This window comes from Octopus sinensis, linkage group LG5 (genome assembly GCF_006345805.1).
Source record: "Octopus sinensis linkage group LG5, ASM634580v1, whole genome shotgun sequence".
NCBI classification, from domain to species: Eukaryota; Metazoa; Mollusca; class Cephalopoda; order Octopoda; family Octopodidae; genus Octopus; species Octopus sinensis.
In genome coordinates this window covers 54,656,354-54,671,290 of record NC_043001.1, presented here as the reverse complement: position 1 = coordinate 54,671,290, position 14,937 = coordinate 54,656,354, and the positions used below count along the sequence as shown (strand labels likewise).

General features: G+C 38.3%; 2 protein-coding genes across 3 annotated transcripts in view; one reads left to right on the top strand and one right to left on the bottom strand.

Moving 5' to 3' along the window:
* The window catches only part of LOC115211783 (GDP-Man:Man(3)GlcNAc(2)-PP-Dol alpha-1,2-mannosyltransferase), a 66,449-nt gene that overhangs the window by 1,101 nt on the left and 50,411 nt on the right, over window positions 1–14,937 (top strand). The window lies entirely within an intron of this gene.
* The window catches only part of LOC115211782 (copper-transporting ATPase 1), a 173,728-nt gene that overhangs the window by 132,678 nt on the left and 26,113 nt on the right, over window positions 1–14,937 (bottom strand). The window lies entirely within an intron of this gene.

Genomic DNA, 14,937 nt, shown 5'->3' with positions numbered 1-14,937 from the left:
GTGGGGGTGGGGCGTGCCTCCGCTAACTTTGTTTCTTCATAACTTTCAGAAAAATGAATATTTTTTCTAATGAGTTTTTCTACAAATACCTTTCGGATGGTGTAGATTCCAAATATATCGGAATTTGTTATGAAAAAGTTTTTTTAGAGAGTTAGTAAAGGAGTTTCAGATAATTCACACGAGTTGAATTTGTTTCCTCATAACTTCCAGGAAAATTGGCATTTTTTTTTTTTTTAATAAACCTTTCTCAAGACGGGCATTTTTTGGATATGATTATATCGAAAAAAAAAGTGATGGACGCGCACACATACACACTGGCGCATGCTTTTGTCAAAATTTCAAGTTTCTGTGTGTGTGCGCGAAATTGTAAGGATCTTTTGGATGTTGACTGATGAAGAATTAGCTACGAAATTTTCTTTTAATGTTTTTGTAAAATTTTCTGTTTGTTGTATTTTTGTTAAATTTTTGAAACGATAACCTTTATTGTTTTGTTTTTTTTTTAACATTAAATTATGATATAATCGGAATCAACAGCATATGAAAGATATTCGAAGAAGATTTCATAAAAAATGCCCATTTTTTTTGTGTGTGTGTGTGTTTTTTTTTTTAACCTGAAAACAGTTATCTTGAGTGAGTTAGCCGAAACTCCTCACCTCACACCTTCGAAAATATTTTTTCAGAAAGTTATGAGGAAACAAAATCGGAAGAAGGTACACTTGTGTTGGGATGCCATTTAGATTCCGATCATATCGGAATTTGTCGTGATTTTTTTTTTTCCGGGAGGAATAGAATAGAGAAGTTTTCGGATAATTCAGTCAGCCTCGTTTCCTCGTAACTTGCAAAAAAAAAAAAAATTTTTTTAATGAAATTTTTTCTACAAATACTTTTCAGGTGGTGTATATTGTGACTATATCAGATTTTAATGTAAGGACGCACGCATTTATGTATGCACATCACGTTCATATCTTTTCAAGTGGTAGAAATTACCATTGGCTATTTTAACAGAACAGTTTCGCAAGATCTCTTTCAAGACATCATTATATTATCTAAAGAAATAAAGAATAAATGCTTTATATATGCATATTTAATGTTTTCTGAATATCACACACAAACACAATATATATATATATATATATATTGGCTGTGTGGTAAGTAGCTTGCTTACTGCGTGGCACCTTGGGCAAGTGTCTTCTACTATAGCCTCGGGTCGACCAAAGCCTTGTGAGTGGATTTGGTAGACGAAAACTGAAAGAAACCCGTCGTATATATATATATATTATATATATATATATACGTGTGTGTGCATGTTTGTGTGTCTGCGTTTGTCCCCACCCCCAACCCAACATCGCTTGACAACCGATGCTGGTGTTTTTACGTCCCCGTAACTTAGCGGTTCGGATACCGATAGAATAAGTACTAGGCTTACAAAGAATAAGTCCTGGGGTAGATTTGCTCGACTAAAGGCGGTGCTCCAGCATGGCCACAGTCAAATGTCTGAAACAAGTAAAAGAGTATATATATACGAACTTAAGCTTAATCAAAATATGTGACATATTTCAATTTCTATGGGCAAAAGCATTGCAGTTACCATAGATACCGTGGAGAGAAAAAAAATTCTGGCTTTACCACGAGAAAAATTCTTTCTTTTCTTGTTTTCTCCACGTTAACTGCAGCGAATTTGCCTTTAGAAGTTGAAATATGTCACATACTAGCCTTGTGTTCGCTTATGCCTAAATTATGGACGTATGGAGCTGTACCTGCCAGGCAAGTTATTTGAATTGAGACCGCGTGTTGCGGAAGGCACATGCTAGTCATATTCAGAAGCACTCAAAGGCTGTTTAACTTCACGTGAAAATTTATCGTTTGTAATATGTCAAAATTTTCGTGGCTCGGAACGTTACACCACAGTCTCGAGCGATGAAAATGTTCACACCATAAAGACAAAACTAAATTTTCAAGTGAAGTTAAGTCTTTGTGTGTTTCTGAACGGTTAGCATGTAGCTTCCGCACTGCAATCGTTGTGTGTGTATATGTGACGACGCATGGCTAAGTGGTTAAGGTGTTGCACTCACGATCGCGACATCGTGATTTCAATACCTAGACCGAATGGTGTTTTGAGTTGTTGGGTAAAACATTTTCATTTCATGTTGCTCCCCGATCACTTCAACACCTGACGCGTAGTACACCGTATACCTATTCAGGCAACGTCGATTTGATGGAGAGAGTGAGCTAATGTGCAGCACATGCATTTGATCACTACAGACAAGCCATTTGTGCAGGTTGCTCGGCCAAACGCTGAACACTCATACGTCATCTTTGAAGGGAGATTCCATCAGATATATATATATATATATATATATATATATATATATATATATATATATATATGTGTGTGTGTGTGTGTGTGTGTGTGTGTGTGTGTGTGTGTGCAGGGAGAATTCACAAAAAAAAAGATAAAGACAAAGACAGGTGGTGTAGACAAGAAACAGAAGTATTAGTATAACGTTCGGGAAGTGAAAAAGTCTTTAACGTTTCGAGCCTACGCTCTTCCACACACACACACATATATATATATATATATATATATTATATATATATATATATATATATATGTATATATATATATATATGTAAGTGAGGTAGGCAGAATGAGTAAGATTTACAGTATTTTTGATTGACGAAAACATTTTGTTTTATACAAATGTCCACAACCTTACACAAGCTATATTAGCTAAACAAAAGTCCTATAAATACATCAAAAGCACTATGATATGTTCAAAACAAAATGTCAGAAAATTATTACCGTTCTCTGAGTAAATAAGACATATAGCTGGAGCAAAATGAGTAAGAGAAGTTAATTTGCCTATTCAATTCTCCAGAATTGTATTTGAAAAAAAAGACTCATACACATCAATATCCATCCCTAGATATCAGAAAGATCAGAAATGCAACAAACTTAAGATATCTAGGGCAAATGGAAAAATGGCACGTGAAATTAACGAAACTCGACTAAATCTAAAAACTCAAAATATTCTCTATTGCTTCTTCACAGTCTGATGGAGTGGCTCTCTTTCCGATATATTTATGCACCCCACAGTTAAAGAGAAAAAATTATTGAAATTAGCTATTACTCATTTTACCCCAATTTAGACATTGGTTTTGAAAGATGAAAATTATCCAATTAGACATTCGTGTGTAACAAAATTGACTTGGAATCCAACAGAGAAAAGAAAATATTGATTGTTAAACACCAAAAATTAACCAGGTATTTTATTAGCAACTTCAGTTAAATTTGAAGAAAAGCTTCTTGAAGAAAAAGCTGTCACATCACTGTTTCAAACTCTCTCAACTTCAACAAGAAGTCCATCCTTTATTGCTGACCAATTTTTGCTCCCAGAGATGATGGAACAGTACAAAATAATGGTGCAATATTTGCAATGTAATGGTTTCGAACAGGTAAGGGGGAAAAAACGAGAAATCAGAAATTACTCGTTTTGCTCCTCCTATTTGTGTGTGTGTGTGTGTGTGTGTGTGTGTAAACCAATGCTGGTAATGTTTTGACCAAACATAGTGAACCCACTGTGTTTTAGTGTGGGTAACGAAACGAATTACACGTAAACAGGTCAGGTCAGATGTAGGGACATGCCCCGTTGCTGCGCGTATATTTCCGAGTCCTCCTGGACGACCTATCGAGCAGAGTCGACAATCAGTCCCCATTTCCGCGAAATACCTCCTCATCTGCCGTGACCATGTGGTTGACTAACACGAGTCACCAACCCAACCGGATTCTCAGTGAAAAGAACACGGTTAGAAAGAATTTTTTGTTCTACCTTCAACCACTATATTAAATTAACAATATAATCTTTGCTGAAGAAATACTTTATATAATTGTATTGTATATATTATACTTACAAAACGTTATCAAAGTATGAATCTGAAGTAAGCATTATTGTTTCTTTAGAAATTTCATGACAGAAAAACACAACTGTAAGAGAACACGAGGAAAATTGCAAGTCAACGTGCTGTCAAGAATGGACTGACTGACAATTCAGTATACTGTGACTGCGGTTTAGGCTCGTATTTTTCTCCGCGTTTATGGCGGTAATATTGGTTTCAAGTTTTGGCTCAAAACCAGTTAAATGGTTGCTTTAGTTTTAATTATCTTCTCCCTCTCTAGCTATCTCTTCAGAAACACAGCAAACACACATGTATATAATTGATCCATTAAAACATATATACCTCAGTGATTGTGTGTAATAGTTATAGGAGTTTCTTTTGTTCATATTATAAAGCCAACAAAAGTATATATAATAGAGCTTTCAACTAGTATTATTAGTCACGACTCGGATGACTCCTTTCTCCATTCGACTAGTACAATAATCGCTGTCAGGATGATGATGACGGCATTGATTAAAAACAAGTAATCAACAAGTAAATTTATAATAGAGTAAATGTTATTTTATGATCAAACATTTTTGTAAAATAGACACCCCTGTGATAATAGCGGTCATCATGATTATCATGCCACTACAATGAGAAAGAAACCGAGCTGTTTCTTCCAATAAATACATCTAAAGCAAAAATTTTCCGTGGTTCTCCAATTTACAGTTTTACTTACATGGATCCAGGTTGAGAACCACTGACTTAGAGAAACCATTGCAAGGAAAAAACCGAACAAGAGTCTGAAAACTATCCACGTCCACCATGACGTTGCACGACATCGACACAAGAGCGGGAACGAAATTTGCGGATTTTTTTGTTTTTTCTAAAGCGTTTACAATGCTTTTGCAAAAGAAAATTTTTAAAAAAAGGCAATCGACAAATCGTGCTTGTTGGTGGTTTTCCATCCAGCGTACAGCTTGGATCTGACGTCCTTTAACTTCGGTCCTCGGGAACAACAATTTGGTGACACAGACGATGTGAAAGTGGCGACAACAGTACACACTTCACCCAAAATGAATACGAGATGGGTTCAACGCTGGCGCAAATCTATCGACTGTGGTGGGAATATGTTGAGTAGTACCTTTCTACAAAGATGCAATCTGAACGACCTATTTCACTTAAGAAAAAGTTAAGCCCACTTTTGCATTACTTTCGGAACAATCTTCGATGTGTGTACACACACATCTATCATCCTTTACTTGTATCAGTTATTTGACTGTAACCATGCTGGGATATCGCCTTGGAGAATTTTTAGTCGAATGAATCGACTCCAATGCCTATTTTTAAAACCTGATACTTATTATATTGGTCTCTACCGAACAGCTAAATTACGGGGACGTAAACACGCCAGCACTGGTTGTCAAGCAGTGACGGGCTTCTTTCAGTTTCGTCTACCAAATACACTCACATGGAGTTGGTTGGCCCAAGGCTATGGTAGAAGACACTTGCCCAAGGTGCCATGCAGTGGGATTGAACCCGGAACGATGTGGTTGGAAAGCAAGCTTATCACACAGGCACGCCACCAATATCTAACACACACACATACCTATATGTGTGTGTGTGTGTTTATTTATGGAGTGTTATGGGTGGTGCACAGATCACCCCACAAAAAAAAAATCAATGTTTTCATCTAAAAAAAATCCTCCAAAAACATCTGTTTTATATAAATGAACAAGCTGTTTGTACATTTACAAAATTCTATTTGACAAAAAATTCTGGCGACTTTTTTTCTCAATATTTATTTATGTATATACATACACACAGCGTACATACATGAAACAATGATAGGAGCAAGGCTGACATTCACTCTGAAACCTTTTCAGAAACAACACTCCTATAACTTTTGTCCTAAGATATTCCTATCTACCAAAGCATGCACAGAATAAAAGGTGAGAAAGAGGAAGAGTGAGAATTGAATAGAATTTCTAAAGACGTCAATTGCTAAATAAACCAAAAGATCCGCGAGCCAGAAATTTAAGATCAAAGGTTAAAGTCTAAGTATTCACTGTTGAAATATCAATTAAAATTTTGTACTTATGATATTTTGATGATACGAGACTGAGTTTTCCTATTATTGGCTCTTTAATTTTCTCTAGCCATTAAGATAATTTTTCTTTTCTACTAAAAGTACAAGGCCTGAAATTATTACCGACTCCTGTGCTCGACTGGTACTGGCTTTATCGACCACGAAAGGAAAAAAGGCAAAGTTGACCTCGGAGGAATTTGAACTCAGAACGCAAAGCCAGAAGAAATGCCGCTAAACATTTTGTCCGACGCGGTAACACTTCAGACAGCTCGCCGCTTAAGCCATTAAGATCATTTTTTGGCGCGTTGTTGTGTACATTCAGTGTTGACCTGAATTCCTATATCCACTCTTCCGCCGGAGTCTGCGAACTTGTTAACAGTTTGAACACTGACTTTTGACTTCTTCGAAAAAGTTATGAGACCAATCACACTACAGAGTCAAATGTCTCTTCCCACCCACGCTGTAGGAAGTGAATTAGTTCTTCAATATTTTGCAGTTAAGGTTAATCACTGGGTTTACTGTGCGCCTAATTTTCTAGTTTAATATTTACTTCTGAGGATTAATAAAGTCCATTTTCCGAGATGCCAGTAAGGAAATCTATGAGCGTTTATATATTTATATGAATGACGGCTTGTGCATGTGTGCGTACACACGTGCATGTATAACTATACATTAGTGTAATTTCATGTTTACATATGTTCCTGCCTCTACACCGTCACTTGCTTTCCTCTTGCATACAACTCTTAACCAGTCAGTCTATTTGTGGTTGTCCCTACTAAATCAACCATCAACTTCAATTTTACTCGGTTCCCTCACTCTCAAGGAACCAAAGTAAAGAAATGTTATATTTCACAATCCTCGCGTCGAATAAACTTTACGATTCTTCCAAATTTATACTGACTGGTTTTTACGGGCGCAGACCGTCACTATTTTCCTCTGAATCTAGATTTTGCCTTATTTTAATGCGATATTATAGAATTCCGAACTGTTTACACAAAACTCTTGGCTAACCATGTGATAGCTTAGCAAATTTGGAGAATTAAGCAAACCAGTTGTTAAAATCTTGACAGCTTACCACTAGGTACATCAATACAGTGATTCACTTATCAATAATTTTCGCGCGTACGGAGACGACGAGGCTTCGCTGAGAAGGTCTAATAAGATTAAAACCTATCTGGAGTTATCTTCCGCACTTGCCATAATCACATTAGAACAGTATTAACCATTGGGTTAATGTTTCCATTTATTTATTCTCACCCCACTATGCTATGTATGACGGTACTAACTTGACTTGTATTTCATGCAGATGAGCTCTGAATAATTTCTCCCTATAATATAACAGCCCTACTGATGGATTTAGAGGGTGTTGAAATAGCTTTCTTCTTCTCGGTGGTTCGTGCATGAAACTAGTTAGGCTTTATACACTGTTCCATGTATTTCTATGTAAGCCAGTGTCTCTCAACCATTTTTTGCCTATGGATCCCCTTTGATTCCTATTTTACCCTGCTGGAGCCCCAAAGCCATTCGTGGTACATGACAAAAACAATCTTTATTTCTATAATTTTTCTTTACTAGTTTCTGCTCGAGAGCTGGAACACCACCGTTAGCTTCGCTACACTTTCACTAAATTTCCTCTAATATGTGACATTCGGTGAGTGAGGGAGTTTGATGTTGCGGCCCTAATTTGTGTTTCTTGCCGCGAGGTAGGTTCATCCAGAACTCTTATTAGAAGATCCAGTTTTGTTTTGAAGACACCTATATCCACTCTATGTAAGTCTATTAGGCTTTGTGTGAGGAAACTGAAGAATGTGGGCCTTTGAAATCCAAGCTGTTGCAGTAGCTGGTCCTGTATCCTGATGGCAATGTTGAAAGTTTGCGTACTATGCAGTGGCGCCCTGTTGTGCTGTTCGTGCAACTTTCAATGCTAAAGTTAGGTACAAGTTGTAGGATTTTCCAGACGTATATCACTGCATATCTCTCCCAACTTCGTTCTAGAGAGTAGTCTTAACTTTTTCAGTCTTTCTCAGTAGGTACCATGTCACATTGAGATGATCTTCTTTGTGTAGCTTCGCTGGATTGCTTCGAGTTCCATTGTTAATTTTACATTGTGTAGGGAGCAGTAATCTAAACGGCTGAGGACAAATGTCCTCCAGAGAACCATCATAGTTTCCTGTTCTCTCGTTCTGAAACTTTTAAGGATCCATCCGGACAACTGTCTGCATTTCATTACCAACTTAGTAACATGCACTTAGAAAGATGCATCATTATTCATGTCGCGCCCTGATTTTGATTCAGGGGTTCTCATCCCTCCTGAGCCAGTATATCCTGTCCATTTTTCATTCAGCTTCGTGTATTGGTAGCGCATGGGCAAGGCTTAGAATTTTCTAACATTAAACTGCAAGTTATTTTCCTTAGCCTACCTGTATATTGAGTCAAACTCCAGTTGCAGATGCGCAACATCTCCAGGATTCTGTATCCGCTGAGAGACTTTTGTATCATCTGCATAGCTAGTAAGGAAAACTATCTGAGCAGCTGAGGGTCACTACAAATAGCAGTGGCCCTAAGGCAGTCCCCTGTGGGACACCACTTATTGTGCTTCCTTGGAGGTGGCCCTGTTGGCCAACACTGACTTCTATCTTTTAGGAAGACATGCAGCCATACTCCAAGCTTTTCTACTCTTTCAAGATTACGCAGCTTGTGACACTATAGTCGACTTAATCAAAGGCTTTTGCAAAAATATATCACGTCTACATTTGAGTTGTCGAGTAGCTGTTTTAACACCCAACCGTAGTGCCACAAAAGCTATGTCAGGCAGCTTCTACCTAGTCGAAAGCCGAGCTGGGTGTCAGTCAGCAAGTCATTCTCTTCAAGGAATGCAATTAGTTCTTTTCGGACTATTCATTCCATGACTTTGCTGATGTGTAAGGTTAGAGAAATAGACCTATAGATTTTAGCATCTACTCTGCTTCCTCCTTAATGAAGAGAGCATATAATTGCCTCCTTCAGTTTGCCTGAGAGCTTAAAATTTGCAAGGAAGCTTTGAAAAAGAAGCTGCAGTGGCTTTGCAAAGGCTCGTTTGCATGACTTGAGAAGGATTGCTGGAAATCCATTGGGGCCAGAATCTGAGTTTGTGTCTACGACATCTATTGCCAGTATTACATCCTCTTCTTTGATGTTGATGTAATCAATTGTTACTGTCTACTTTTCTACATTTGTAATGATATAAAATATTGGATAAAATTATATTATTAAGAATTATATTTAAAAAATTAAAATATCTTGTGTATTGTAGAAGTATAAGCAATTTATTGCATTAATTTTGGCAATAAAATTCTATTAGGACCCCGAAGGGCCATATGAACCTTGGTTGAGAAGTTCTGATGTAAGCGACCCATATATTGAAACTCATAACTAAAAGGATGTGTTGATAAGGTTGTAATTGCACCGTTGAAATATTCATATGATGAATAATCACTAAAGAACAAGAAAAACGTGAAGTATTTGTGCATATGTAATTTAGTATAACAGTACTTCTCAGTAGCACAGAATTGAGTATTAATAGGCGATCCACAAGTTCAGAACATCACTTGCTATTTTTAACAAGTTGTTACGGCAAAAGTGAAAGTGATAGCCAAAACTCAAAATATTTCTTTCTCTTATAATAACCAGAGTGTATGAACACTTTGAAATACATATGAAGGTTCTTGGGTACAACACCCTTTTCTTGAAGGTACGACACAGCATCCTCCTGTTTTCAATGTCTCCATCATAGAAACGAGGTTACAGGAGCTTGCTGCCATAATCAAACAATAAAATTTCCAACAGAACACAGCATCAAATTTGTCAACACGTGCTTTCTCGCAGATAAAAGAGTTCTCCATTCCTCTTGTTAATATGGAAACAGGCACGTGCTTTCTCGTAGACAAAAGAGTTCTTATGTTCTGCTTGTTACAATGGAAACGGGCATGAATGTGTCTGTGGCTTACGATTGGCTAAAATTACCAAAATTTTCGAATTTAAATTGCTAATAACTCTTTATTTATGGATTTATAGCGAAAATGATTTTCACGTCATTCATTAGCCAATAAAAGTATATCATTACACTGAATGTGAAATCAATTCGAACAGAATTGATGCTGGCAGCCAAAAGGGAAAAAAATTGAAATAAAGTAAAAAAGTTAAGGCAAATAATTCGCTCTTTTCAGAAGAAATAACAGGCATTTGTGTTGCACAACTACCCGTTTCATGATGTTGACTCAAAACTTTCGACTTATTAAAACACATATTAATATAATAATAAACTTTATTATTGCACTATGGTAAAGAAAACCTTTTTCTGAGGTAGGGTTTTACATAAGATCCGGTAACAACTGGGAAACGAAATTTCTGATTGGCTGTTTTTATCTTTTAAAATAGTTAAGAATAGTAATGTGAGAAACAATTAACATGTTTTTGAGAGAGACGTTATTGACCATTTCGAAGTGGATATTTTATGAGTCACGTTTATTTTTCAGTTTTAAATGAAAAAAGAAATGGTAGAGTAGGAGTGGTAGTAAATAGTTTACCCACTTTTTTCTTCTTTTTGCTTTTATTTTCTTGTTTCTGTAGCCATTACAAACAAAAGATTTAAACCCAGAACTATATTTATTTAATCATTGGGGAAATTGTGTCGAGTGACATATAACAAAAACTGTAAAACAACTGTGAATAAAATTTCAACTTTTATAAAGAGAAAGAAAAAGAAACAAAAAAAAGGTGAAAGAAAACGAGCGAGGAGTGTCATAGAAAAAGCGTTTAATATCGCTAACGACAAAACGTATGAAAAGAACTTACATATCGAGAAAACAGGAAACAGTTCTATTAATCGTTCATATGGTTCACGTGTCAAGGACACATAAACAATAACTTTTTTCTCTCTCTCTCTTATACAGGCATGCACACAATCCAGATGACTTTTAATAATGATAAAAATCTTAGCAGACAACTGGCTTAGAGAGAAATGGAAGCTAATATATGATAGGCGCAAGTGTGGCTGTGTGATAAGAAATTTGCTTCCCAACTAGATGGTTCCAGGTTCAGTCCCACTACATGGCACCGAGGACAAGTGTCTTATATTATAGCGTCGGACTGACCAAAGCCTTTTGAGACGGAAACCCGTCATGTGTGTATATGATGTGTGTGTGTTTGTAACCCAGCCACCACTTGATGTTGGTGGAGACCAAAAGAATAAGTACTGGCTTTACAACAACAAAAATAAATAAATATTGGAGTCGATATGTTTGACTAAAATCAATCAAGACAGTGGCCCTAGCTTCGCAACAGTTTAATGACTGAAACAAGTAAAAAGTAAGAAACTGAAAATAATTGTGTGTGTGTGTGGAGGGGCGTGGCTTAGTGGTTAGGGTGTTGAACTCATGATCGTAAGGTTGTGGCTTCGATTCCTGGACTGGGCGATGCATTGTGTTCTTGAGCAAAACACTCCATTTCACGATGCTCCAGTCCACTTAGCTGGCAAAAATGAGTAATCCTGCGACAGACCAGCGTCCCATGTAGGTGGGGAATTTCTACGCCACTGAAACCAGGAAACCGGCCCTTATGAACCTGGCATGGCTCGAGAAGGAACATTAGTGGAACATGGCCTAGTGGTTAGAGCTGCGGACGAGGGATCGCGGGTTCGAATCTCAGACCGGGCGATGTGTGTGTTTATGAGCGAAACATCTAAGCTCCACGAGGCTCCGGCAGAAAGTAATGGCGAACTTCTGCTGACTCTTTCGCCACAACTTTCCCTCACTCTTTCCTCCTGCGTGGTTCGAGAAGGAACAAACAACAACAACAATATATATATATATATATATAGGAGTGGCTGTGTGGTAAGTAGCTTGTTTACCAACCACATGGTTCCGGGTTCAGTCCCACTGCGTGGCACCTTGGGCAAGTGTCTTCTACTATAGCCTCGGGTCGACCAAAGCCTTGTGGGTGGATTTGGTAGACGGAAACTGAAAGAAGCCCGTCGTATATATGTATATATATGCATGTGCGTGTATGTTTGTGTGTCTGTGTTTGTCCCCCTAGCATTGCTTGACAACTGATGCTGGTGTGTTTATGTCCCCGTCACTTAGCGGTTCGGAAAAAGAGACCGATAGAATAAGTACTGGGCTTACAAAGAATAAGTCCCGGGGTCAAGTTGCTCGATTAAAGGCGGTGCACCAACATGGCCGCAGTCAAAATGACAAACAAGTAAAAAGAGAAAGATATATATATATATAAACATATATATGTAAATAAAAATATATATATATATAAATAAATAAATATAAATATATATTAATAATATGACAACAAAAGAATGAATGAGACCTCGATATTATGTACTATATAGATCGGAGGTGACGGCCCTGAAAACTACAGATGGAATACCGGTCAACGAGAAGAGCGAGATGGAAAAAGTTTGTGAAGACTTCTACACCAAGCTCTTTAAGTCTACCAGAAATGTCCAGCCGTTACCACCACTCCAGCAGGAAGAAAACGTGCCACCTATCCTTGTCAGTGAGGTTGAAAGAGCCATCGGCTCGATGAAAAACGGAAAAGCTCCAGGGAAAGATGGTATAACATCGGAGGTGCTAAAGTCAGGCAGAGAGCAGCTGGAAAATCCTCGCTGAGCGATTTACGCACTATCTAGACGAGGGAAGAATTCCCTCGCAGTGGAAAGAGTCAAATACCATCCTGCTGTATAAGAAGGGCGACAGAGAAGATCTAAAGAACTACCGACCCATATACCTGCTGTCTCATGTGTACAAGCCGTTCACGAAGATAATTCTGAACAGGTTGTCACGTCGTCTCGACGAACAACAACCGAGGGAGCATACAGGCTTCCGGAAGAACTACAGCACAATGGACCATATATTTGCTCTAACGCAACTGCTTGAGCGAGCAAATGAGTACAAGCTACCTCTTTGCGTTGCGTTTATAGATTATGAGAAGGCCTTCGATAGCGTCGAAACCAACGCAGTGCTGAACTCGCTGCAGAGGCAAGGAATCGAAGCGCAATATGTGCAGCTGCTCAGAGAGGCAAATTCCGGATGCACCACCGACATAGCTCTACTGTCATCACCCACACGAGTGCCGGTCGAGAAGGGAGTGAAGCAAGGAGATACAATCTCCCCAAAACTTTTCACTGCATGTCTCAAACAGATCATCAGAGGCATCGAATGGCAAGGTGGTTTCAACATCAATGGTGAGCTCCTCACTCACCTCCGTTTCGCTGACGACATCGTACTCATCGCTGAAAACATGGATCAGCTTCAGACCATGCTGACGGAGCTCGACATCAAAAGTTCTGCAGTAGGTCTCAAGATGAACCGCATGAAAACAAAGTTCATGCGGTCAGACAACGTACCAACAGGTCGAATGGTGATCGGCAGTGATGAAATAGAGGAGGTGATAGAATATGTCTACCTGGGACAGGAAGTAAATATGTGCCGGGATATCAAAAAGGAGATCTCACGGAGAGTAAGGGCCGGATGGAAGGCGTTCAATGACATAAGGGATGTGCTCAAGGGAAGGTTGGACAGGACCACCCGCGCCAACCTCATTAACAGTGCAGTTCTGCCTGCAATGTTATATGGTAGTGAAACATGGGCTACCACAAAGAGAGAAGAGCAAAGACTGGCAACGGCTCAAAGAGCCATGGAAAGGTCAATGCTTGGTATCTCGTTTAGAGAGCACATAAATAGCAACATCATCAGAAAGAAGTCCGGCGTGAGAGATGTCATCGCAGAGTATACTCGCAGCAAGTATAGATGGGCTGGACACGTCGCCCGGCTCACCGATAATCGGTGGACGCACGCAGTTGTTGAGTGGTACCCGCGTGAGCGGAAAAAACCACCCGGAAGACCTCCACGACGGTGGAGTGACGATTTCAAGAAGACGATTGGGATCACGTGGATGAGAAAGGCGCGATCCAGAGAGGAGTGGACAGCGTGCTGTGACCAGCGGTGTCAAATGGACGCCTGACGGACTGGTCGGTCAAAGTGATATATATATATATATATATACACATGCATTTGTACACATATATACACATTTAACATATGCTTATACATACAAATACTATACACGTATATAGTCACACAATCGAAAAAGGGGGGAATGAAAAAATATACATAAAGCAATAAAAAATGTTAAGACATATGAAAAGCTAGTACATGGACATAATAAAAAACAGGTTCTATCTGTGATCTTGGGGGGCCCAAAAACGTAACAAGTATTTTGTCATATGTAGACATGTTCCGAAAGGTTCAGTTCTTGAATTTAGACATGTAGTGGGGTCTAAAGAACTTTTTCAGATGAGCCATCTTTCCATATCACAAAGACCACACTTTCCATTGCCATTGGTGTAAGGTTTACACTTGGCCAAGATATTCCAGTGAATCTTATAGCTGACACCTTGTTCTTTTAAGGACCATATATAACTGGATAATTTGGTCGTTTTTCTTTTATCTCAGTGTCTGAAGCTTAAGGTGTGATTATTGAACCTAGCTTTAAAATTTCCCTCTGTGAGACCCACATATTTCTTTGATGAAACTGTGGCCTTAGTGGTCGTAGAATCTACGGTGGGTTCATAAATGATGGTCTCGGTCATGCAAACTCCATTTAGCAAGCACAAGTCTTTATCTCTGTAGGAACAGCCAGCTTCATGTTGTTTTTGTGTGTTGTGTGCAATTATATTTTTAAAATTTGTGGTTGAACTAAAACTAATTTTTAGGTTATGTCTATTAAAAAGCTTCCTATATTTATGATTTATTGGAAAGTGCCTATCTATAAGTGATTTGGCCAATAGTGAGAGAGTGTCTTCAAACATCGCCTTTGTAGCCAGACTTTTAGTTATCGTAAAAACTGATAAACAAGGTCATAGCATTTTCAGAATTCTTGATTCAACTCAGCAAATGATATATTGAGCCTAAACAAGA